The following is a 23,274-nucleotide window of genomic DNA, read 5'->3' as shown; positions in this document are numbered from 1 at the left end:
TAGGGCTAGCCTTGAACTCATAGAGACCTATCTGCCTGCTTCTGCCTCCCGAGTGCTGGGATTAAAGGTGATTCCTAGGCCCCCTCTGACTTCCAGCGCTTTCAAAAGAGTGTGCACTGCTTGGCACCTATCATGCACCTGCAGTGAGCGCTGACCTCGACCTCAGGAGACTGCCCTATGGAAGGAAAAACTAACAGAGGCGCTTAAGGTGACCCAGGAATGAACATGGGTAAATATGCCAGATCCATGCTACCCACGGGGATTAACTGATAATAATAATAATAATAATAATAATAATAATAATAATAATAATAATAATAATAAAGCCAGCTCGCAACAGCTCTCTCTGATTTGTTAAATTTACCTGAGCTACACCTCAAATCCAGCTGTGGAGAGAAGGATCTTCACATACCTGCTTACTCAGATTTCAAAACCATCTTTTTCAGAAATTGGACATCGCATTAGTTCTTGTTAATCTAGAAAAACTCTGCAAGAATCCTGAATTTCATCATTCATGTCAACTCTTGTGTGGCTGGGACTAATACCCAAGAAAAGCAGGCTGAAGGAGCTAAGAGTTATTGTTACTTATGGCCTCTGAGGGATGCAGTCTGTCACGGCACAGAGGGTGTAGCACAGCTGAGCGGCTCTCATCCTGGAAGCCAGGAAGCAGAGGGAGAACACCTAATCCAGCGAGGGGAGCCATGGATGGGCGCCAGCCTTTTGGAATGGGTTGCCCACAATCGGAGCGGGTCTTTCCTGTGTGTGTGTGTGTGTGTGTGTGTGTGTGTGTGTGTGTGTGTGTGTGTGTGTGTTTCTGGAGCTGCGGGTCTTTCCTTTTTTGTGTGTGTGTGTGTGTGTGTGTGTGTGTGTGTGTGTGTTTCTGGAGCTGCCGTAACGGATACACCCATTGACTAATAGCCTACGTATATCTCAATCCAATCACCAGACCATCAATATGAATCATCATGGCATACGTGTGGCAGTGGTTAAGTTCGAGAAGTATTTACTGGACTGGAACCACAGGCTAAAGCATCCTAAAGACGGAGATGCATATAAGAGAGTGCTGTCTGCTGCTGTCGACAACCTGAGAGGGCAGACTGGGAAGACATTCCAGCATCAAATGGATAGACTCATATGCTAAGGGGCGAGAGAGCTCCATCCTGTGCCAGCTCTAGGAACTTGGCAAAGAAGATGGCAGTACGTCAGGTCTGGAAGAGCAAGTGGAGGGGACATGGCAAAGAGGCCATTTAAAGACATGTGAGGTCACGGTATGGTGGGGATTGGGGCTGGGAGACCAGCAGCTTCATACACCATATTAAGAAGCTCTGAAGAGCATTAAGCAAAATTCAGGAGCCAGAAAATGATGATCCACAAATATATGGGGCGGTGAGCAAAGGACAATCCGTGAGAGACAGAATCATGATCAGTTTCAGCCTCCCTTAATTTAAATCCTAAAAGAGGAACATGGAGGTTTAAGATAGAAGTACCCTCCTCCTTCCCGATTCTATCAGAGAGAAGACATCTGCTCCTACTGTAGATGGTAACCAGAGGGTAAACAAGAACAAGCTTCAATGACTAGTCTCTCTCTGCCCTTCAGTTACTGTTCCTGAGCTCCCACCCCTGGAGACTCCATGGTTTATGTTTGTCCTGTCATTTTAAAAATGTGCCCTTCTCTTGAATATCTAGATAAGCTGGAATTGGAGCTCTTGCCCAGATCGGCTCACTCCCAGATGGCTCTCAATGTGCGTTATGTTTGTGGAATGTGTTAAAGCATTCATCCTACTTCTCCTTAGTCTTTTGTTACAATGGTTGTTCCAACTAACCATGGCTGAGAGGTATTCCTCCCTACACCACCCCTCCTTACTACCATTTAAACTGTGATCTTCTGTGAAGCCAACTCACAAAAGCCGGCGGCCCAATCTGTCTGCGGAGAAAGGGGCCCTCAGGAAAAAACAAGCTAGAATGGACCTTCAGTCCCAGAAGCAACGGTCAGTGAAATAAAGGATCCACAGTCCTCTCTTAAAGGACACAGAACTCTCAAACACATCGGCGATCTTCTAAAAGGCAGGGATGATAAAAGAGCTCTTCACTGCCTTGACCTAACTAGTAAAAAGTATCAATTAAAATGCTTTGGTTCCTTTTTAGCTCACATAAATACATGAAAAATGGGACGACCGGTTCTCCTACAGCAGCCCCTTTGAATCCTTTTCCAAAAAATATTTAAAAAAAATAAGTACTAATATTGGTATACAAATGGCTGATAAGAAAAATGGTCTTTTTAAAATACAAAAAGGGGGCGAGCTTAAAAATATTCTCAGGAAGTTACCTGACTTATGAATTAACAAATTATCATTATTATTTCTTTAAGGCTTGTGAAAGAATATTATCAACACCCCATGTTCCCTGTTATGAAGAATTCTAAGTCACATCTCAGTGGACTCAACTGTGGGAGAAGGTTTCTTCTTCCAACTTTCAAGTGCAGGGTCAACCCAACACCAGAAAGCCTTGTCCTCTGTCACCACAAGGTGGAACTGTGGTAGTTAAAACCCTTGACAGTGAGGACAAACCCTGAGACTTCAGCCATGGTTTAACATGTCAAGAAAATCTTTCAATATTTTTGTTATACTTTCAGAAAACTTAAAGATCTCTCTCTCTCTCTCTCTCTCTCTCTCTCTCTCTCTCTCTCTCTCTCTCTCTCTCTCTCTCAATGCCAGGTGACTTTTCTGAACCAGGCTGGGAATTTTTCTGTAAGAGTGTGAAGTTTCATTCAATTCTGGTTCTGGTTTGGATTGGGTTAGAGCAGCTTTACTTTTTCCTCTAACTTTTTTTTTTCCATATAAAGGAAAACCATCAAAAGCCTACATTGTGTGTTTTCCCCGCAGCCTATGTATCTTCCATATAGTACAGAGCTGTGTGGACTTTGGTGTTGAGGAGTTATAACAGAGAGAGAAAAATAAATGCGGGAACCAACATGCCGTGCAGACTAGCACCTCCCCCATCTCCGCTCACTTTCCCCGGAGTTAACATATGTCATCAGTATGTTACACCTGAGTGTCACACACGAGTGCTGCTTCAGAGACCAGGAGGTGGTGAGTGTGTGCGTGTGCAATGGCTAAACAAGGTTCATCACGCCGTCCTGGCAGAAAAGAAGTGGAGGACATTTTAGAAAGCACGGTGCAGTATTCTGACACTGAGGATCGACACCCTGCCATATTCCGGCAGGGGATAAAGGTCTCACCTTGTAAACGCTTTCTCAAGTATCTTCCTAGCCCAGTCACACTATGTTTTCCCAAGTGCTTGTGTCAAATAACCACAGTAATTGCTACTGTGTAAAGATCAATTTTCATGACCACTTAAGGAGTAAAACAAGGAGTCAGCTACCGGCACGTTTTCGTTACTGCGTTCACATTCCTTCCAAATGCTTCTTTTTCCTTAAGATTTATTTATTTAATGTATATGAGTACACTGTCGCTGTCCTCAGACACACCAGAAGAGGGCATCAGATCTCATTACAGATGGTTGTGAGCCACCATGTGGCTGCTGGGAATTGAACTCAGGACCTCTGGAAGAGCAGTCAGTGCTCTTCAACCGCTGAGCCATCTCTCCAGCCCTCCTTCCAAATTCTTAAAGAAAAAAGGCCGGAAAAAAGAGGAGTCCTGATCTCTTAAAACTCTTAGAAATGAAATAATACACTATTCGATAAAACAAAACTTTGACAGGGAAGAAATCCTGCAAGCATAGTGACATATGCAACAAGATGTGACCGCCGCCTCCCCGAGTGCTATAAGAAGAGCTAAAGAGCCCCACCTGTCTTAGAAGTCATTAGAAGGTAGGTGTGGCACATGCCCTCAATCCCAGTCCTGGGAGGCAGCTCTGCCAGGCTCACAGGAGCAAGAGCAGTCAGCTGTAGAGTGAGAAATTCCCCAGATGAGGAAGAGGAGGAGGGGAAAGGAAGGAGAGAGGGGAGGGTAAGGATCTCTACAATGTCACAATCCTGCCTCTTAACACAAACTTTAAAACAGATCCCCCTGCAGTTGAGTTCTCGATTACTGTTTTTTTTTGTTGTTGTTGTTTTGTTTTGTTTTGTTTTTTAAGAAAACTGACTCATGGAATTTTATGATAAAAAAATCATGTAAAAGCTAAAGAATTTAAATTACTTTTAGTTAAAATATACTCGTGGTCAAAATTCAAAACTAGTTTATAAGATAAGAATCTCTTCCATAAAACCCAACTACATGACTCTAGTGATGATCAATCAACTTCAGGAACCAAATTAATTCAGGGCCAAATTAATTATCCGAAACCTAGGAATGAGGCAAGTATACTCAGCTCCCCTCTGGTGAGACAGGCAGCTTGGGGACAGGGAGCCTCTCAGGTATTCACCTCCAGTGCAGGGCCACCTTGTCAGCACGCCCTCTACTCTTTACAACCACTTATCAGAGCTTCATAGAACCCTGGCTGGCACCAGCGTGAGATAATGCCACGGAGAAAGCACAGCGGTGCAGGGCACAATAGGATTCCAGAATAAAGGAATCCAGTCCAGAGATTCCAGGCAGCTGCTGGGTGGGCACCAGAAACAAAACTGATACAAACTGATACAAATCCATTGTGTGAACACGGAGGTGCACCAATAAGGACTCATGCTGTGCATTGCCTAAACTGGATTTGCAACAGCCTGCACTCTGCCTAGCTGAGTCACCTCTAGGGGCTTTGTCAGATGAGCTGCGGGATGTGAGTGTTCACCTGCTAATAGGAATGAAATGGACCCTTATCCCAAGCAACAATCTGCTGCTTGGTGTTGGAGAACTAGTATGATGTCCCAGAGAGAAGGAAAGAGTAAAGGAGAAATCTCTTTACTACAGGGCACACCCAGCTCTGGCTAATGCCCAAAGAGGAGCCGGCCAGGAGCAGAAGAGTCCAATAACTTATAGACAACCTTAGGCCTGTGCATTCCCGAGACACTGCTATGGTTAACTCTCCTTCAGGGCTCAGGCCCGGTTTACACTTAACAATCTAAACAGGAGACTTCATGACAGGCCACTCGGGCACACAGGAGATTAACACAGCACAGCAAAGATATCGCAAGGGTTATTTCTTAAGTAGGCCAGTGTTGTTCTTTGTGAATAGCTGTTACCCAGGTTCATCTCACCCACCTGGCACAATTAATGACCTTTTCTCCCAGTAAGAGCACAGGGGACTTAATGACAGACCAAGCAGAACTCAGTGAAGGCTGTAACCTTGAGCTTGCTCCTTAGAGGCTTGTTCTGTGGGAATGGCCTTAATGGCTGTAAGTCAGGATCGTCTCTTCTTCTCATGGGAATGGAACCTAACTGAATGGATTTCCTTTCTTACAGCTTCTAACAAGTCAGGTCTTTATTCTATGTGCCTTCCAGTCACACGGAGGCAGTGCTCCTTTATGTAAATTCTACCATATGTAACCTAACGTTTTCTAAGCGGGCTTACTAGTAAATCCTTTATATTTACCTATTTTACTATTCAAGTTTCTACTGCACCACTCACACTTACTTAAAATACTGACCACCAGCATGGCTGGCAAGGATGTAAGAAAGAGGAAGCCTTAGATCTTGCCAGTGGGAGGAGAGCCATTATGGCCATCAGTGTGGAGACTTCTCGGAAGATTAAAAATAGAACAACCACATAACCCTGTAGTGAGATTTTTTTTTTTCTTTAAGAAACACAGAAATATGGTGGGAATAAATTTAGTTTTGGGTGTGAGAAGGTGGAGCTGCTGCACAGCAGGTGACTGTGATTTGCCTCAGGCTCTAGCAGGGGTGCAGGGTTGCCAGCTGCAGATAGTTTCTGCCTGTGACATCTGGAGTTCTGGGAACTTTTCAGAGGACATAGAAATGCTAGAGAGCCCTGATAGGGGTGGCTGGTTACTTGGCTGGTGGTCGGACACTGTTGGTTGCAGCTTGTCTAATAGTTGTGTGGGAAGAGACAAAAAGAAGAAATTAGATATCCTGATGGTGAATATCAAAGTTGCCCCAAGGAACTAGATGCCCCTAATCAGCAGTAAGTAGTCTAATGATATTGTCACCCCATTTCTTGTTTTTTAAGGACAGCATTTAATTGGGGCTGGCTTACAGGTTCAGAGGTTCAGTCCAGTATCATCAAGGCAGGAACATGGCAGCATCAGGCAGGCATGGGGCGGGAAGAGCTGAGAGTTCTACATCTTCATCTGAAGGCTGCTAGAAGAATACTGGCTTCCAGGCAGCTAGGGTAAGGGTCTTAAGCCCTCATCCACAGTGACACACCTACTCCAACAAGGCCACACCTCCTCCAACAGGGTCACACTTTCTAACAGTGTTACCCCATTTCTTACCTTGCCACACACACACACACACACACACACACACACACACACACACACACACGCTCATTCATATTCTCATTCTCTCTCTCTCTCTCTCTCTCTCTCTCTCTCTCTCCTCTCTCTCTCTCTCTCCCCCTCCCTCCCTCCCTCTCCCTCTCCCTGTCTCTCTCTCCTTCTTTCTCTCCTGACTAATGTTAGAGGGTTGAAAGGGTGGAAGAAAGAAGAAGAACCCACAAAATAGCCAAAAGTCCAGCTATGTGACCCAGCTCGACATGTGCTCAGGGAACTGCACATCCTGACACTGAGATACCTGCCCATCCAGGTCCACTGCTGCTCAACTCACAATAACAAGGAGATGGAATTCACCTAGAAGTCACCAGCCGGTGAATGGCTAATGAAAACGTGGTGCATGTAAATTTATTTAGCCAGAGACAAAAGTGAAATCTGCAGGAAGATGGGTGGACGGGAGAATAATATTAAGTAATGTAACCCAAACTCAGAAAGACAAAACCCCAGTCCTCTCTCAGATGTGTATCCTAGCCTATAATGATGTATGTATGTATGTATGTATGTATGTATGTATGATGTATGTGTGTATGTATGTATTATGTATGTATGTATGCATGCATGCATATATATATGCATGTTTGTATGTGTGTGTTCCTCGCATTTATAAATGTGAGAAAGGCTTAAAAGAGTAAAAGGGAGACAAAAAAGGAGAGAAATGGGTACCAAGGAAGGATTTGCAAAAGGATACATGACATGAAAGAGAAAAGAAGGCCAAAGGGGAGGAGAAAATCCCCCCAAAACACACTTTCTTAAAAAATTCAAGAATGATATCAAATGATCATGTGTGCTAATTTTAAAACTGAGAAAAAAAATCCTGATCTATGTTAACAACTATTTACAGTGTGGAGTAAGCTATACTCTCAGGATACCATAACAAAAACCCAACTTTCCCTAAGCCCTTAGAGGTGAGCTTCACGGACAGCTTAGATAACGTGGACTGTGGATGCTCTGTCAGTCTTTGAACAACCTGGGAGCCGCCAGCTTGAATGACTGTAAATGACTCAGACTCCAGGCTCAGGAGGAAGAGTGCTCCACAGAGAACAGGCAGATGCTGCAAACTCCTGCAGGGCAGGCACAGCTGCTGCATACAGGTGACCCTAGCCACTACAGGGGACACTTCCTGGTCCCTTTCCTTCAGACAATGGGTCATGGCAAAGAAGGTGACTTCACGTCTTTCTCTTCATTTGGAAGTCTCAAGCACAGAATGACAGAGCCCCCTTAATCTCACCATCATCGACAGCCTCCAGGCCTTCTTAGCATTGACACACCTTGCTCTTTATATGTGAACGTTTCCTCCAAATTAGCAACTAAGAACATTGGTTATATCGTCTTATTAAACCTATTAAGTGCCTCGGGTGATGATCCAGACCGCTGGTATTCTGTTCTCACTTCCCTCTGGCCATCTGAAGTTTACCTCCATTCACGATCTCTATCACGCCATATTGTGTCCGCTACCATGTTCCTTGGTTCAGGACGTTTATCACCGGCTTCCTTTTAGAATGACTTTCTATTCACTAAATACATTAGAGTGAGCCCCTTAAAAGAACAAGGCCCTGACTCAGGCCTGACCTTTCAGAAACACAGTCAGAGGATGCCAGCTGAACACATCACCAGTTATCTTACACTTGCAGCTGACCTTGGCCATGCTCTACGCTGTGTGCCTTTGGGTGCCTGCTCCGGTCGAACTCCAGAAACAGATGTGCGACCTCTACTAAACAGCTTTCAGTATATCAACCTGGAGTCCATCAGGGCACCTCCCATACTGGCTCTGTATAAATGCTGCTGAGTCCCTAGCTTCACAGTATTCCCCTGCGTTCTCTACTATTCATGCAGTTGGTGAGCAAAGGGGTGTTTACGGAGGGCCTGGGGACAGAACTCAGCAGTAAAGCTCAGCAGACTAGCTCCAGAGTCCACTTTCACAATATACCTAAGATGCAATGTATATGTAACATAACATATATTTTATAATATATCTAAGATGCAATGTATATGTAACTCAAATATATTTTACAATATACCTAAGATGTAATGTATATGTAACTCAACATATATTTTACAATATATCTAAGATGCAATGTATATGTAACACAACATATATTCAAACATATAACACAAATAATATAACGATGGGGTTGCTGATAAAAACAGAAGCATTTTGCAGAGACCGTGCTTTTCAGCAACGATGCTGACAATGACCTAGTAAGTTCCCACATGCAGAGGCTTCATTTGAAGCTTTTCCTCGAAATGAAACATAAACTCAAAACCATTCCTGGACTGGTGAGCCTGGGTTCTGTAAGAAAGTAGTCTGAGCAACCCATAAGGACCAGTGCGGTAAGCAGCACCCCTCCAAGGCCTCTGCGTCAGCTCCTGCCTCCAGGTTCCTGCTCTGTGTGAATTCCTGTGCTGATCTTTGATAATGAACTAGGATATAGAAGCCAAGTAATTCCTTTTCTCTCCAAGTTGCTTTGGTCCTAGTGCTTCATCACAGCAATAGTAACTCTAAGGCATTCTAGTTGGTTAAAATATCCAAGAAAGGCAAATCTAACAACATACAAACACGGAGGGAAGGAGGGAGGGAGGGAGGGAGGGAGGGAGGGAGGGGGAGGAGGGAGGAAGAGGAGGAGAAGGAGAAGGAGGAGGAGGAGGAGGAGGAGGAGTGGGGGGAGAGGAGGAAGAGGAGAGAATATATGAATGAATATGTGAGTGATTGCTGGATCCAGGTAGCCAGGGAGGATGAGGCCAAATGAATATAGGTTTATTTTCAGGTGATGGAAATATTTTTAAATTGGACCATGGAAGTAGATATACGATTGTGAAATGTTCAAAACAAAACAAAAAACTCACCTCTCAAATCACATGAGTTCAAACAAGTAAATTTCATGAATGTAAATTATATCTTATCAAAGCTATTTTTATATTTAAAAGTGAGTGGAAGTAATGAATCTGCATTGATAAATATGTGTGTATATTATACTATAATATACATGTGTATATATATTATAGTATATACATATATGTACACAGAGCATTCACATTGATATGTGTGTGTGCGTGCCCACACACGTGTGTGCGTTCGTGCATGTGTGTGTTTCAAAAATAAAATAACCAGACAGGAAGAGCGACGAAATAAGCAAACTTAGCTGTACCAGGAAACATCAACAAATAGATGTCAAGGCTAAACTACAGGCAGAGAGGAGTGTGCTTCCAACAAAGGGAAATGACAAATGGCCAAGGCGATGGGTAAACCTGATTACTGTATGCTGTGGACACGTCCCGAAGTGCCACGCTGTACCCCGAAGTACATGTAATGACTGTGTGTTGATAAAAGGCACCAAGAGGTTTTTAAGATAAAAAAAATATAACACACAAATGAAACAAAGAAAACAGAACCTCTTAACTGACAAAGGGATAGGGGAGAGCTTCCTCAAATACTGAAGGGAAACCATATAGGTCTTCCACCATTAAAGGGATGTGGTCCAAGAGAGTGCTAGGAAAATGAAAAAGGCAAATTATAAACAGTGAAGGCGAGCGCTGGGTTATGATTCAAGCAGAAACGTAATGAACCATGGAAAAGGCTGTGACAAAGTAGCACACAAAGCCTGTCAGAGTAACTAACACTCTGCAATTCAAGACCACATCAGTTTAAAAGTATCACTTTACAACTCTCCGAAGCATCTCCCAGAAGGGTGTTAGGAGCTACTATTTAACAAAGCAAAATAGGCTTGAGAACCACGGGCTTCCACAGTTTGTCTTACCAAAGAATTTTCAGTCATTCGAATGCTAATGGGTAACATAAATCTTTCGACTAGAAAATGTTTCTTTCTGAATTCTTCTGGCTGCAGAAACCTCCTTCTCCCCTCCAGGCTCCTCCCTCACCTGTCTCAGTGCTGGCTTCGGGGGAACATGAACTGGGAAGTGGTTGGTACTCATTCATGTGTGGGTGTACTATGCTTGAGGACTCATTTGAGTTTGTCAATTCTGTTTTTAAAATCAACAACACTATATTCGTCAGAAAATTACATAAATTTAAGGCAGAGAAGTTTGAAAATCAATGTAATTACTTAGAAGAAATATTAAGTTATTACATACAGTTCTCAGTAAAATCGAAATGTGGGCAAACAGTTGGAGTTTATATAAAGTACAGATGTTTTGGAAACAAAATCAAGCTCTGATACACTGATGCAAATTGCTAATAGCAATTAACTCAGACAACCGATCAGTGAGAATCGCTTGTACCTTTAGAGTACACAATGACATCTAGTCAGCTTTCTGGCATACGTGCATTTGAATCTGAGAAATAAACTGTGTATGCAACTCAAGAATTCAGAAGGCTGTAATGTTTTCACAGATCTAACACACCGAATTGGCGGTGAGACAGAATTTTTTTTTAACTGTATGTTGAAAACCATAACTCGTGTTATGAAATCCTGGCTATACCGCATGCCACAGGCTCTGCTCAGGCAGGAGGCCAACAAGGCTGTGTGCTGCGGCTCTTCTGGGCTCTTACAGTGACGTCTCTCTTGAGCCTAAGCTCAGCCATCATGTCAGGGCTCACAATTCGTCACTCACAGCATCTCACTACAAAGTGACATCACTCATAGCATCTCACTGCAAACTGACATACTCGAGTGTCACCCACCACAGGCCTTGTCCAGACGATGGAATCACTTTCTTAATTTAGAATCTTCCATTGAACTGGTGGTATGCATTACTTACAGTAGTATCATCCCCAAAGCGCCACAACTGGACATTATGAATCATCTCCTGGCTCGATGTTTAAACAATAGTACTCAAACCCCTTAAAAAGGTTAGGATCACGGCTGCCATTGTTATGAAAATAGACAAGTCTACAGCCTCTGAATAAGTGAGCTTGAAATCTATAGTTAGAGGGATATAGCAGCATAGTGTGTGTGTGTGTGTGTGTGTGTGTGTGTGTGTGCGTGTGTGTGCGCAAAACCTTACTATATACCAAACACTGGGTTCAAAACTTTATTTGTATTATTTTAGTTCATATCTTATAGAAGCCTAGTAAGAAGACACTGTTTTTAACCTGTTTTACAGATGATAGGACGAATGTCTACAAAAGGTCCAAGGTCATACCACGAGAACTGTGTAGAGCAGTGGTCCTCGACCTTCCTATGCTGCGACCCTTTAATAGAGCTCTTCATGCTGTGGTGACCCCCAACCCTAATACGGTTTCATTGCTATTTCAGGAACTGTAATTTTGCTACTGTTACAAATTGCAATGTAAAAATCGGCCAGGCAGAGTTTCTGATACGTGACTCCTGTGAAAGGGTCTTTCTAGTTCCAAAGGGGTCTCAAACCACAGGTTGATGGCCATTGGTCTAGAGCCCTGGATCCAGAAACTGTACTCGTAACTACTACACTGTACCACCTTCCCTGGGTTCCAGTGAGGAGAGGTATTACACAGAAGCAGACACCAGCTTCTAAAATAGACTACGAAGGCCTGAAGTACTCCACAATTCAGAAACTGTGATGGATGAGTTAGGTTCCCTCACTGTTTACCAGCGTTCTAAGACCATGTGTGAGTTCAATATGACCCCTCGGGAAGGAAGTCTCCAGAGGGGAGAGAGCTGCCCTGGACCCCTCCCAGGGAAGCAACGCTAAAGGATGGACCACGAAGTACAGTGATACATGTGTAACCTGAATCTGTTTAGAGATAAGGAGAGGGGATCTGTGTTAGTTAGCAGTTTCTAGGGGGACAAACTAGATAAATGTATTTATTACGAAAGGAACGTATGGGATTGGCTTATACAATTTGTCAAGTCCGACAACAGCGGACTGCACACCGGAATGCGAACCTGGTAGCCCCTCAGCCTGAGGGGAAGCCTGAGCATTCTCAGGCAGGCAGCTGAAGCTGGAGGATTCCTAGAGAACCAGAGTTCCCCAGTCCCGGGGTAAGTTAAAGAACATAGGTTCTGTGAAAGGGAGGGCTGGCAAGAGCGGAGGCAAAACGGGACAGGAGCCCTCAGCAGAAGGGACCGAATGCAGGCAAGCCAGGGGAAGCACTTCTTTCCCCCAGACCTCATGATCTCTGGGCCAAAGACAGAACGTCCCTCCTGGGGGCACAGCATACATGTGGTGCCCATTCACACAGACATGCAGAGCAAAATATCCCCACGCATGAATATCTAGGCTAGAGATAAAAGGATCCCGAGCACTGAACTGAAGGAGGGCATGGTCTCTCCCTCTGCTGCTCCATCTAAGAAACAGCATCACAGGGGCTGGGAGAGATGGCTCAACAGCGAGGAGTACATACTGGACCTCAGTTTAGTTCCCAGCAACCATGCTGGACGGCTCCAAGTCTCCTGGAAATGCAGCTCTAGAGGATGCATCACCTTCTTCTGGCTTCTGTAAGCACCCAGTGCACATGTGCACACACGTGTTCACACAGGTGTACACACACACACACACACACACATACACACATAGGTGCACGTACATGCATGCACACACACACATGTGGCCTTCCCTTCGCCTGGGAGACTTATGGCCACCAGCCTGTGAGGATAAAAGGGAGCAGAGTCAGATGGCCAGGCTCTGACAGTCAGGGGTATGTTGGGAGGCCCTCCAGAGACTGCTGTGATGAGACTACTCTATTGTTTCAGGGATAGGGCCTAGAGGGCTTTTTTTAGGGGAATGGGTGAAAAGGGCTAATTGGTCATAACATCAAGGGAGCGGGACAGGCTGACTGGTTATGACGCAGCACCTAATTATCACGCGGGCTGGAAGCCAGAACTGAACATACGTGCTGAGTTATGCAGCCTTGCAGAGAGCTCTGAACAAGGTCACATTCCAGACAAGGCCAACCACATGTGCTCAGGGACACTCTCCAGACAAAGACACTCTCCAGACAAAGATAAGCAGAGACAGGGAAGCCCCTCTGAGAGAGTCCCCCATTTTGTGTGGAGTTCAGAAAGCCATCCGGTCATGGGGGTGCTGGGACCTTAGCAGCAGGGTTCTCCAACACACACATATGCACAATTATACATACATTTTTTTAAAGTATCATCCTCACAAACCCACCCAGATGGGTTTTGAGCTAGGTGTCTCTTGAATTGATCCCAGATCCAGGCAAGTTGCCAACCCTTTACTGGACCACTTTTTCTTCCCTAGTATGTGGCTTCTTGCTCCCAGGACTTAAGTGTTTAACATCTGTGAAACATCCTGTCCATTAAATGTGCATTGTATGAGAGCGAGCCTGCAAGCCAAGTACTAATTTTGCTCATTGAAAGAAATGGAAACCGGGGGCCTCTAAAAACGACTTATGAAAGTTCCTGTGCATATATGAAAGACATCGTGTTCAGGAAGTAGAAAAACCTGTAATGAATTTTGACATCGCATATTAAAAGTTTCTCTCTAAAAAGCTATAAACAAGAATGCCAAGATAGGCGAGCTTTCAAAGCACTCTTGGAGCAAATATCGGTTTAACAGCCAGTCGCCAACAGGGGTCAACATGTGTAGAAAGCAGCGTCAATTTTCCTAGCCTCTGAAGCTTCCCTTTTAAGTGAGTCATCTTCCTCTGTCATAAGACATAATGTGTCCGTTTTACATTCAGATCAGATGATAATAATTTCCAAGCGGCTGGGTAAGTCTGTCTTACCATTGATACCTGTGTCTCACCTTCAGACCAGACCGTCCTCGGTTGCTCTGATTTCTAGCTTTCCTCTACTTTGTCACATGTGTCCCTCCATCAGCTCTTGTTATGCTTTCTGAGGCCTCCCAGAGTCATAGATATAGCAACCTCTGACTAGGAAGAGCCTGGAAATAGGTTTCTGTTTGACTGTATGGAAGGGAACATCCCAGTCTTTGAAAGACGCCTGATGCCACCTGCTGTAGGACTGCAGAGAGCCTGTGATTTATCTATTCAGTATCAGAGAGTTGCCAAATAATAAGAATTTATTTGGGGCTGGAGAGATGGCTCAGGGGCCAAGAGCACTGGCTGTTCTTCCAGAGGTCCTGAGTTCAATTCCCAGCAACCACACACAGGGTGGCTCGCAAATGTCTGCAATAGGGTCTGCTGCCCCCTTCTGGCACACAGGTGTACATGCAGATAGAGCACTCGTAAAGTAAATGAATCTTAGAAAAAAAGAAAAACACAGAAACATATATACACACATGACTGCTGACTCCCAGAGAGCTGACTCCCAGAGAGCCAACCTCGTCATGCCCTCTTGAAATGGATCTACATCATAAACTTGATGTAGGGGGGATTAGCTTGTTTTCACCTTCATTGATTAAGCAAGGTCATTAGCGTGGTGGAAGGAAAACAGCAGCCTATCCAACACTACATTAAGTGCCAGAGATGCACTGTTAAGTGCAGATAATGACCCAGAAGTAGACCTGCCATCTTGCAGCTTTGAATCTTGCATTAATAAGGAATGCTAAATCGGCCTCAGTTTACCAACGACACAATGCTCAAGCCTCCGACGAGCGGGTTGAAAAACAAGCTTTAGGAATGTTATCGCCATTGTCACAGTGTAATTTGCTTTTCCTGTTTGAAAACGTCTTGGTCGTGACTTACTCTCGCTAAAACTCTGCTTTTCAGAATGCCGCCCGCCTTCTTTGCAGACATGTCCCTGTATTTCCGAATTCTGGCAGAGTATATTGATTAAAGAGGAATGCAGACAGAAGCCGTGGCCTCACAGAGACGTTCACAAGGTCAGAAGAGCCGACCACATCTCAGCTGTGTGACACGTTCCGTGTCGCACAGACGACACACTGGTCTTTCTTTTCCCACTACCCTAGGTTTCCTCTCCGTAAAATGAGAGGGGGTGACGTGTTTTCTGCCTGCTGACCAGTGCAGCACCTGCCATTCTGCAAGAATGTTGGTAATGATGAGAATGAGGAAAGAGAGATCAAGAAACAGGAATAAGGTAAAATGTTCTAACTAAATTAAGTGGGAGGGGGATGTTGATGCTCTTAGCTTAACACAGTAGTCCACAAATATACTCACATCACCCTAATGGTCAAACAAAGGAAAAGGCAATTTCCATGTCATAAGATAAAATTAAGTTCAAAATATGTTTTGCAATAAACTAATGCCCCATGCTACAAACCTATAATAGGATTTTTAGGAGAGAAACAGTGCCCGGGGGCCTCCTGCCAAGAGGCAGCATTTACGTTCACAGGCAATGGCTCAGTGGGCTCACATCCCGAGGCTGAGCCTGTGCACAGCAGGACGTACCCTTGTATAAACGTTTAGCCCACCTTGTCCCCTCACGTGGACTGAGGCCACAGGAATCCTACACAGATACTGATCAAGCCACCTGTCTTCTCTGTCCTAGGGCAATGCCCTTGCCACAAACCTACACTGTATACGTTTCAAAAATGTTCGATGTCGCAGGTCTATACAAAGGCTATGCAACTGTTCCCGGTAAGGGGGGTAATTAAGTGAACTTTCTGATTAAGGTATGATAAAAGGCAGTGATAACGCTGGCCTTATGAGAAAATGCTATGAAGGATCGACCAACAGGAATATAATCATCAAATATGATAACCATGTTAATTTACGTAGTTGGTTAACTGTGTAGCTACAAAGATGAATTGCCACACACTTTCAAGTGTCTGCAGGTAAACAGCCATGACGTGTGTCATTTTTCTTCCAACGGTTCAAGTCATTATCTTTAAAGGATACACAGTGGGGCTAAAATGATGGCTAAGTGGCTATGAGTACTGGCTGTTCTTGTGGAGGACCCAGGTTCCATTCCCAGCACCCACACTGAGGCTCACAACCATTTGCAATTATGGTTCCAGGAGACATGATGCCCTCTTCAGGTGTCTGGTGGTACTGCAAGCCGTGCTTTTGCATTGTACGGGCAGGTTTGGCATTCATGCATGTAAGTTAAAAAAAAAAAAAAGCAAGCAATATTTTAAAAAATATACTCAAAAAACAAGGGTCGGTGACAGCCAAAAGTAAGGTAACATTAACAGAAGTTCAGCTTAGGCAAATAGTGTCTCAGTGTTACTGGCACGCGTGCATGTCTTTGTGCATGGATATGAGTGTGGAACGTACATTTGCATGTGTATGACACTCACACATATGTCAGAGTCAGTGGAGGATGCTGGGTGTTTTTCCACTGCTCTCTGTCAACATCCTCATTAGGAAAACATTGGGGATTCTGTGTCCCCATCCTCTTTGACCTGAATCATTCTCTTCCACATGTCTCTGAAAATCGTAAGGATGCGGCCTCTCATTACATTCATAAAAACCTGACTTGTAAGACATGTTCTAAATTTAATACTTTGGGCTAACAGTTCTCCAAAAAAGAAAATGTCAAAAGCCTCAACCTCCCTCGTTTAAGCACAGCTCCCACAATAAGAAGGAGAGGTTGTCCAAATGGCACCCATCGTCCTCTCTATAGCTTTGGTCACTCAACTCCAAGTCTATCCTGATGCATTTAGCATGGGAGGGAGAACAAAGGACCCTGCTTATAATTCTCACTCTTTCCTAAGACATCTCTTCAGCCCTTCTGGACTTTAGCCTCTTAGCCCTATTTTTCGCCACTTCCCTATTGGTCACTACTGTTAAACCTTGGGAAATTATGGGATCTCTGCGTATCCGTTTGCCACCTGTGACACAGCAGTAAGAGTAACCACGGTGTCCACTGCGACTGCTGTGAGGGTGGAATACAGGAAAGCGTCAATATAACTGTCCCTGGCATGTGGTCCCGACCCACACTAGACGCAACTATGACTGATAGATTGATAATAATGTGGTTAAAGCACCACACGGATAGCTGCATACCACGCTGCTGGGATTCAATAAAATATAGTTATTAAAAATAATTCTAGGGCTGGAGAGGTGGCTCAGTGGTTAAGAGCACTGATCTCCCTTCCAGACGTCCTGAGTTCAAATCCCAGGAACCACATGGTGACTCACGACCATCTGTAATGGGATCCGATGCCCTCTTCTGATGTGTCTGAAGACAGCTAAATGTACTTACATATAATAAATAAATAAATCTTTAAAGAAAATAATTCTAATAGCTATATCTTATAAATGAAAATCCTTACTGGATGTGCCAACTGTGTTTATGTGTGCAGTTTCTGAATATGTTTCATAATGAAGAATCGTGATGGGATAGTATGATAAAGAAAAGGCATAACTCGCTCAGCATGGCTCTCCACTCAGCATGGCTCTCCGCTCAGCATGGCTCTCCGCTCAGCATGGCTCTCCGGCCCTTGCACACCTGTGAACAAGCACGCACGCCCACATGCCCGCGTGAGTGTTCCACATTCATGTGGTCGTTCACATATTGATCCACGTATCCAAGGGAAGTTCTGCAAGCATGGGTCTAGCTTGACGGCTTCGGCGTTCGGTCAGAAATGGATACTCCGCGACTTTCTAGAAGGACTCGTTTCCAGGCCCCATCCCAGAACGGGTGACTCAGAAGTTGCTGGGGACCTCGTCTATTTTAACAGCCTTCCCCGTGAGTCTAGGGCACCTGGCACGTAGGAAGCAAAGGGGTTGAACATAATCTCCCGTGTGAGGTCTTAAGAAACAAAACACTGCCGTCTTCACTGGCCGTTGATAAAGTCAGTAATTCAGAAACATCCCCATCCTGACGGAGATGTTCAAGAACATATTCAGCAGTTCCCCTCCCCCACGTCTCTGTAAGCTCGTACCCTCCCTTAGCTTGGGGGTTTAGATGTCCTAACAGCCTCAGTGGAGCCACAAAGTCACTGACTTTCTTACGGGAGCGAATTGAGCTCTCCAGAGACAGGCTGGGGGATGAAAAAGTAGGGTCACTTGTCATGTACTAACAAACAGGGAGTGGTCCAACACTGGAATGTAGGTGTTCTTCCCCAGATAAGCCAGTAAAGTAAAGAAATTAAAATTTAGCCAAGAAATTAAAATTTAGAATACAGTCATTATAATTTGCATCGTGCATACAATATTATAGAATAAACAGTTTAAACTCAGGGCTTTCAAGTTGTGGGTCCAACCCCATTTGTAGGTAATACATCAGATATCCTGACTATCAGCTCTTTACATTACAATTCATAACTGTGGTAAAATCAGTTATGAAGTATCAATGAAAATAATTTTACAGCGGAGGGTCACCGCAACATGAGGAACTGTTTTAAAAAAGGGTTGTAGCATTAGGAGAGCCACTGCTTTAACGGATGGATGCTGAAGAATCAATTTCTTGGTAACCAGAGTAAGACAGATCCTAAACAGAGAAAGACACTGCGTGGACCACTGCAGGCTCGAGCTTCTGATATACTGTCCCCCTCGGGCCAACCCTCTGAGGCACCTCTGCACTTCCAGGTTAGGTCCACATGCAAAGGGAGCCACGGCATCTCTGGTAACTGTTACAGTGCCCTGAGAATAAAAGGCTTCCTTCTTCCTGTGCCCAACCCTTCTACACACTGCAGGCAGAGAGGACCCACATGGTGCTGGAATCCTTGGTGCCCTTTCTCAGATTACTGTCCCATGAGCTTCGTGAGCGTCTAGACAGCGCAGCAAACGGGACCAGTAATAATAAGTAGTTATTTATGACCTCAGCTTACAAAAGACAGACAGGAGGGTCATCCACGAACGTTGTAAACGATTCTTAGAATCCCAGAAAGTGTATTTTAAAACAATTCTCCAGATATTGCAGCTAAATAAAGGCACGGTGTTTTCAGGAGCAACCATGTTACAAGGCTGAGGCTTAAATTATGCTAAAACATGGATAAATGTTCCCACCACACGATTCCCAAGGTAATCGATACCAGCAGACAAAAATGCGCTGAGAGATTTTGTTCCTTAAAGTATCTGAAAGGATGGTGACTCAAAGAGACACACTCTTGCCAGAAAAGTCAGCAGCGTGCAGTGGGCATAGTCATCCACACGGTGGGGTGTGAGAACTCTAAAATCTAAGAGAGAGAGAGAGAGACAAAGAGATGATGCTTCCCAGCAAGTATGGCTCATCTTTCACTGCCTAGTTACTTTCAACAAGAATAATTTTAGTTTTGATAAATATATAAAAAAAATCAAGCTAAGGAAAATTACTGTGGTGGTTTGAATAAGAATGGCCCCTATAGAGTCATACATTTGAATGCTTAGTCATCAGGGAGTGGAACTATTTGGAAGGATTAGAAGGATTAGGAGGTGTGGTCTTGAAGTGGGTGTGGCCCTGTTGGAGGAAGTTTGTCACTGGGAGTGGGCTTTCAGGTTTTAAAATCCCATGCCAGACCCTGTCTATCTGTCTACTGTCTGTCTCCCTCTCTCTCTGTCTGTGGATGAGGATGCGGCCCTAGGTTACTTCTCCAGCACTATGCCTGTCCACTGCCATGCTCCCTGCCGTGATGACAATGGACAGAGCCTTTGAAACTGTAAGCCAGCCCTAAGTAAATGCTTTCTCTTAGGAGTTGCCTGGGTCACAGTGTCCCTTCACAGCAGTAGAAAAGTGATCTAAGATAGTTGCTTTTTCCAGAAAACATTAGCTTTTTAAATCACCAACACTCACTTTAAGGGAAAAAAGAAAGTTTCGCACGTGAATGCGATCGTATGGGCACTGGGTGACGCTCCACGCAGATTTACTTTCTTGGTGTCCTGAGGTGCTGTGGCCACATCATTTCTATCATCTTGATGTTAACGTTTGACTCCCCTTACACTTAAATACCATGGTCTGATTTTTGTATAATCCTTCAAATGGTGTGCTTTTCATGAATTCGAGGGACTGAAAAAGCAAGAAAGAGGCAGGGCCTCCCAGACTCCAGCTTCACCCTGAATATATTCAACATTTCTAGCCAAGAGAGAAGAGCATCAACGCAGGCTATTCTCTCAGCATTAACTTTGTTCTCCTCACCAAAAATGCGTATTCTTCTTTTACAGTTCCCACTAACTGAATTATGACCTCACGTCCACCTAAAACGGCATTCGTTCCAGTGACAGAAACAGGTTCACCACCCAGCACACCATTCCTCTCTCATCAACCCTTAGGTGGAGCGGACAAGTGGTTAGAGGCAAACTGCCTGGACGCAATGGCCCAGAATGTTTGTGCACATTTGTTTGTCCTTACCTCAGGATAATGCAGTGACTTTTAGACAAGAACCACAGTCTGGCAGGGAGGGGGGGAGGGGGCTGAAGGCTGTGGTTTGGCTCCAGCAGCATCAGTGCGCGGTTCTCAGTGCTCTGAGAGAAGCCCAGCCTGAGCTGCTCCTAAACCACCGTGCAGGAATGTAAGTAGCTGGCGGTGGGAGTCAGCCAAGGCCACATTCCAGCTTTCTACCTCCCTAATGTGACTCTACATTAAATAGGAGATAATTTTAACTTCACTTTGTTTTGTTTGTGCGCTTGAGATTGAGCCCAAGGTCTTACATGCTCAACAGGCGCTCAACCATTGAACTATATGCCCCAACCAAGAGTTAATTTAAAATCCTGACCCCTAAATGGACTGCACAAAATAAACCGGTCTGCTCTTACGGCATGAAACAGCTATGTGGGCACTGGCTTACTGGGTGTTGTCTGTGAAACAGTTATTTTCCCATGTGTTACTACATATAGCATAATTAAGCCTTTGGACTTTGAGATTTTCATTTTATATCTACAGAAGAGTGGAGCATTAAACATTATTCCAGGTCAGAGAGGATTCTGAACCCAGGAGATCTGTCTAACCCCGTGAAACCTAAGCCCAAGCCATGTCACAGCGTTATCTCTAGGAGTGAATGATTTAAGGTACACAATGTGATCAGACAGAGAATATTCTAGCCAGACACAATGACGGGACTTGAGGATGAATCCACAAAATACATAACCACCATTTGGATACGTGTAGCAAAATGCTGTTACATGTAATCATCCAGCTTATAAACGATCTATTAAATAAGCGGCCCAGTGCAGCAGGCCTGGCAGGCACGGGCTCCTGCAAATGACCTGTCTGATGCTAGTGTTATGGCTCCCTTGACAGTTGTCTTTGTTGGTGCTTCTCTCTGGTGTGACTTGAATACCAACATGGAACCCTTAACCACAAGCTATATGTCCAAGAACATTTGGGAAAGCCAATGCCCTATGTCCTTACCCATCCCCAGATCACCACACCTATGGAGACTGTTAGGCCATCAATGGACACAGGGGCACAAGCTGCTTCCATGGCAGTCACTCTGAGAGGACAAATTGTGGGTGAGAATGGCAGTTACAGGCTCATGTGTTTGAATATTTGGCTCCAAGCTGGTGGAATTATCTGGGAAGGATTAGGAGGTGTGGCCTTAAGAGAGGAGGTGTATCACTGGAGGACAGGCTTTGAGTGTAGTTTGTTCTCTCTCTTCCTCTCTTTACCCCCTTTCCCCCCTCTCTCTCCCCTTTCCCTGCCTCCCCTGCCATGATGGCCATACACTGAAACCCTAAACTCCAAATTAAATGCTTTCTTTTATAAGCTGCCTTGGTCGTAGTGTCCTATCACAACAATAGAAAAGTAACTAAGACAGAAAACCCTCTTGGAGCTTAAGCTCAAAAGTCCCCATACCATACACCTGACTGCAGCTCATCACTACCCTATTCTGTGGAAAGGGTCCCAGGGACTGATACATGCAGGATGAAGCAAAAGCCTGGAAGATGGCAGGTAAGACTCGTGGCCCCCTTCATCAACCTGCATTTCCTCGCAAACACATCAAGTCTCAGCTTCTAGTTCGTGTCAACACAACAGGTTCCCTATCACAAACAACTCTCAACTAGAGTAAGAGACATGCTCTCTCTCTGTACATGAATACCAGAGATGGGCACAGGGTACTGCTGGGTAATGGAGAGGAGGTAGAGACTGGGACATCACTCAGATAATTCAGATATGATCCTGACATTAAAATCTGTTTGTTTGTTTGTTTGTTTGTTTGTTTGAAATGTTGTCTCACTATGTAGTCTTAGCTGGCCTGGATCTCACAATGTAGATGGCAGTGGCTTAGGATTTACAGAGATCTATGAGCTGTGGGGTTAATGGTAAGCATCACCTGGCTAATTATATCTTACATTGTTTTTGCCTTGCACTGTATGATAATTTAACACCTAGAAGGGGTCCCTATTGGGATTTCAGAGGTTGTATGTGCTTGGGCCAGGGAGTAGGACTATTTGGAGTTGCGACCATGTTGGAGTAGGTGTGGTCTTATTGGAGTGGGTGTGGTCTTGTTGAAGTGGGTGTGGCCTTGTTGGGAGTTTTAATACCCAGCTTCCTGGAAGTCACTCTGGATTTGAGTTTTAACACCCAGCTTCCTGGAAGTCAATATTCTCCTAGCAGCCTTCAGATGAAGATGTAGAACTCTCAGCTCCTCCTGCACCATGCCTGCCTTGATGCTGCCATGCTCCCGTCTTGATGGTAAAAGACTGAACCTCTGAACCTGTAAGCTGGCCCCAATTAAATGTTGTCCTTTATAAGAGTTGCCTTGGTCATGGTGTCTGTTCAGAAGAGTAAAAGACAGAGGGCCTTACAAAAAAAAAAAAAAAAAAAAACAGGTAGAAAAAGTAACCAACAGTTAGTTGTAAAATCATATGGGCCTCAGTAGAATTCAACTCAGTGAATGACAAAGAAAAGCCTATGTACTTTTCTGGAGAGTGTCTATCAACTTTTCAAGGTGACACGGAGCACACAAACAGCATTTATCTAAGAGTCATAGCTATTTCTCAGAGCAATACAGACACAATCCTTGGGCACCAATGAAACCAGTCCCAACCTCTTTCCAATATCCAATTTCATTCTCACCCAAGCCTCTGCTATCCAAACAAATAAATAAAAAAATAAGAAGTTCGAGTGCAGAACTGGAATCTTGAGAGAAACAATTTGTGCCAGAAGGCAACTTTTCCGAGTCCGTGTGTGTGTGTGTGTGTGTGTGTGTGTGTGTGTGTGTGTGTGTAAATTTTTTTGAGACCAATA

General features: G+C 44.4%; 1 protein-coding gene across 5 annotated transcripts in view; it reads right to left on the bottom strand.

Moving 5' to 3' along the window:
• Positions 1–23,274, bottom strand: part of Dst (dystonin) — a 396,852-nt gene that overhangs the window by 206,084 nt on the left and 167,494 nt on the right. The window lies entirely within an intron of this gene.

This window comes from Rattus rattus, chromosome 4, assembly GCF_011064425.1.
Source record: "Rattus rattus isolate New Zealand chromosome 4, Rrattus_CSIRO_v1, whole genome shotgun sequence".
NCBI lineage: Eukaryota > Metazoa > Chordata > Mammalia > Rodentia > Muridae > Rattus > Rattus rattus.
This window is presented reverse-complemented; position numbering and strand designations above follow the sequence as displayed.